We start from the raw sequence: 4,351 nt of genomic DNA, 5'->3' as shown, positions 1-4,351 counted from the left end.
GCGGGGGGCAGACCTACCGAAGCAAGGAAGAGGGGAGGAAGGGAGGGGAGAGAGGGCGGAGAGAGGAGCCATCTCGAGGATCAACTCATCTGATTACTTAAGTATCAGATTATCCTATATTGTTTAGATTTAATTGGGGTACGCAGCTTAATCAATTATGTCATATATTGGTGAGCAGGGGTGCACGGGCAACCTACTTGGAGATGGCACAGATGGGCCTTGAGGACGTGGCGCCGTTCAGGAGGGCGGCGTTCCAACAACACTCCAGCATCGGCTCAATGTGATACCTGGACGTGGGCTGGTAAACGGAGGTAACGGGGAACCCGAACATCAAGACATGACATCAAGAAGGAAGCTGATGATCAATTGATGATGAGTATGGCCATCTTGGTGTGGATTGCTTCTGTTTGACATGCCCATGTCTAGCAACATGTTGTCGTGTCAGTGCTGCAACCTTCTACTCCAAACACGATTGCAGGTAATGTGGTCATGAAGTTCTGGGATACTTAACGTTCCATGTATTTTTCTAGCAACGTTTTGGTTAGGAGTAGATGCAAGGGCTCATATATATCTCGATGAATTGATATTAGTTACCATGATATTAGGAGGGTGGAGGGACATTCAGTGGTAACAGAGACCAGAGTAGGAAAAGATATGTGCACAGTGAAGAATCGGTGATGCACGTGGAGAGCTGATCAACTTGCATACTTCTTTTTGTTGCACATCTGTTTTTTCTTGGAGATTTAGTCAAGGAGATAAAACATTTTTTAGATTGAATCATTTTTTTTGCGGGGAAAGATTGAATCATTATGGTAGACATGTTCACATGGACTTTGAGTGGGAGTCGTGTGGGTTCTATTTTATTTGGAAGTATAATTTGTCAAACACAATCATATTCCGCATGTGGCGTACACGTATATTTTAACAATGTTTTTCGTGTCTATCAGACAACCACTGGGCCACCCTGCACATGTGTGAGCCTGACAGGAACGATCCTTTATAGCTGTCGGATTTACCCATCAGATGCATCTTTACCGTTAATCACGCTCTGGCCCAGTGGTCAGAATGCATCAACCAGACTGAAGTGCTTGCCTCCTTATATGCATGGGTACGAGCCTATAGACATCACGTTCAAGTATATTTTAACAATGTTTTGATTAACGTCTCTATGCCTATATTTATCGGCCTGTGGCAATGCACGTGCACTCAACTACTCCCTTCGTTTCAAAATAGATTACTCAATTTTGTACTAACTTTAGTATAATGTTAAGTCATCTATTTTGGAACGGAGGGAGTAGTCTTCAGAGGGGGAAGTACTAAATCTGCTGTACAATCTTTGTTTAGTTCCGGCTATTAGCAAAGGCATAGGCCTTGATTCTAAGTATCCAACATTGCTTGCTAGCCCAAGCCCAAGACAATTAGCCTAAATAGCATTAGTTTCCCCTGATGGACGCATCAATCGAATCACCGATTGATTGACCATGCGCAATAACCGCATCTACGCAAACAGCCGTTCTGTTTCTGTTCCGCGTCGTCCACACCCAGGATAGATAGGGCAGGGCGTAATCAAGCCTTTTCATCAGCCGTCATGGCCACGCTAAGGGCACAGGCACAAGAAGATTTGCGGAAGCATGGATCCCTCCATGAGGGGCTGGATTTGATACTGTATAGGTATGTATTTCGGCAACATCTCTATTTTTTCTAGTACAGCGCAATTTGATTTTATATGTTTAAGTATGTCTACAAGTAACTATTAAGTAAGTTTGAGTGCTTTAAGAAAAAGGGTTTCCCCCGCTTTATATTATAAAGCAACGAACCGAGCATCCAACACATCAGTACAGAGTACAATCAAGTCATAAAGTCACGCTGGAGGCACAACAGGACAAGCCCCAAACAAAGCTAAAAAGAAGCTAATCCGGCTCGGGAGGTGGTGGAAGTGGTGGCGGCGGTGGAGCAAAGGCCGACGCCGAAGAACGAAGACCAGCAATGATGTTGTCGATGATGTCTCGGTCTCGCCGCTTGCTAAGCGGTCTCCAAAGCTGTAAAAAGCCACACATTTTATAGATCACATCAGTCACGGCACGGAATCACGCGTTCTATTTATTGTGGTTACACCAGAGGGTCCACGCTAGGATACCCAAAGCCACCCACGTGGAGGGGCGGCTAGTACCGGGGAGTCTAAGCACCTCCCCAAACAAATCCGGGAGGCTGTCGTGGCACCAGTTGCCGCCAACCACCTCACGAAAGCAGCTCCATAGGAACTGAGCTGCAGTCTTTCGGTACCAAACAAATGGGGCAGAGGCCATCTCCAGGACCATTACGTTTGCGGACCTCCGTACCCGACGGGAGGCGGCCTCGGACCCACTGCTAGAGGAATATGCGGATTTTCAAGGGGAGTTTGATCTCCCAAAGCACCGATAGGTCCACCGGGTCAGGAGTGGGAACAATTGCCTGATAGAGGGATCTAGTCAAGAATTTACCGCTTGGCTCGAGATGCGAAGACAACGAATCGGCTTTCAGGGAGGAGGAGTGGAGGGCAATACACTCGAGCAATTCATCCCATTGCTCGAGCTCCACCGCCCCGAAGGTACGGCGGAAGGCAATAGTGCCCAAGTCAGCTAAGGCCACATCCACAGAATGCTTTCCCAGGCGTTGATGATTTTCCATTCAAAACTGTATGGTTACAAGCTAATTCAAGCCAGTTAGTTATACAGCGATGGGTCATGTTCCTATATCCTAAACATAGATAATGTTTTGTAACAAGATACTTCCCCGGCTGCAAATACTTTCTGTGTCCAGGCAAAATTAAATGGATGAGGAATCTGTAGAAAACGATGCACTGTTGGGCACGGGGGCGCAAAGTGCTTTGCCTCTTGGCATTATGTGCCGACAGTTTGCCCCTCCCTATCTCATTTTGTGCTTTAAAGTGCGTCCTGGACCACCCGTGCACAGCCAGTAATTTCCCTCCCCCACCTCTCATTTCTCTGTGTGTTATAGCGTATGAAGAGCAGCAGAAAATAGTTACTTTGACCATAATTTGAAGCAATTTAGAGGCGGATTTAGAAGATGTTGCAATTGAAGAAAATATAGATCAAGGTAAGATCTACCATATTCGTATTTTCTTTTGCACATGCAAAGCATATTTGTTACGTGATATTAGTTCTTAACTACTCCCTCCGTTCCAAAATAGATGACTCAATTTTGTATTAACTTTGATATAAATTTAGTATAAAGTTGGGTCATCTATTTTGGAACGGAGGGAGTACTTATTTTCTGCTGTTTTAGGAATTTGATTAGCGTTTCGGAGATGGGTTTTGGACGTCTTGTAGTTGGATGTTAAACCCGGAGTTACCGAAGAAGTTGCACACCAAGGTACGAGCTATGTAATGCACCAATTATTTTTGACATGCACGGTGTAGTTTAGCTGTTTATTGAGGCGCAATTAGCTATGTCATGTCGTATTAGCTCTTAGAAATCTTCCCCAAGATATGTACCATTTAGAATTAAAATTTTGACATGATGTAGTTGAAGAAGTATTAGGCCAATGCTATTTCTATCTAATGCCAATATATTATTTACTGACGTCGCTAATACGTAATTATCTATTTCCGTACAAGTTTTAGAGCATTTAGCGTAGGAATTGTGCACATTAAGAAAACTTGACTAGTACATTTTTCTGCCATGCTGGATAAATTCTAATTAGTTCAATAATGTCCGTAATTAGGAATTTTTGGACCATCTTAGTACGATAAGAGGAGATGACGTAGTTGAAGATATTGTGTGTTGATCTTTGCTCTCCATTTTGAGGTAATGATTTTGTACATGCAATCCCTACGTTAATGAATTTATTTGCAAAAAAATTACCATGGCTAATATGTATGCTCATATGAAAATAGGTGGACTCTATTGAAATGGTGATAGTGATATGTTGATGTGGGCGGAAATTATTCGGAAACATTGTGACACGTATTTTATTTTTGGACCGATATCTTGACGCTGAGGTATAAATGATACTGTGTAATCTTTGTGAATATTTCTCATATGTATGTTTGTTTTTTTTGTTAGTAATAATATATTCTTATGAATGATGTTACTATTGTTGTTAGTATCTTTTTGTGAGTGACACTACTGTTTTCTGAGTTATTGTATAATTTTAGTGGGTGATTGTACTATTTGTAAATAATCTGTATAATATTAATTTGTTAGAAATGTTAGAAAAAAAATGAAGAAGTGTTTTTTTTTTGTAATGTTGGTATATTTGCAATTGATGATTCTGTTTTTCTGATTTTGTTAGTAATGTTAGGAAGTACACACAAACATTGGAAGCATACACACAAATGCAAACACACAC

General features: G+C 42.2%; 1 pseudogene; it reads right to left on the bottom strand.

The window, feature by feature from the left end:
- Positions 1-937: 937 nt before the first annotated feature.
- Positions 938-1,144, bottom strand: LOC123095435 (uncharacterized; annotated as a pseudogene).
- Positions 1,145-4,351: the final 3,207 nt, after the last annotated feature.

The sequence above is a fragment of the Triticum aestivum genome, chromosome 4B, assembly GCF_018294505.1.
Source record: "Triticum aestivum cultivar Chinese Spring chromosome 4B, IWGSC CS RefSeq v2.1, whole genome shotgun sequence".
NCBI classification, from domain to species: Eukaryota; Viridiplantae; Streptophyta; class Magnoliopsida; order Poales; family Poaceae; genus Triticum; species Triticum aestivum.
Note: the sequence above shows the minus strand (reverse complement) of the source record. Positions and strands in the feature narration are given on the sequence as shown.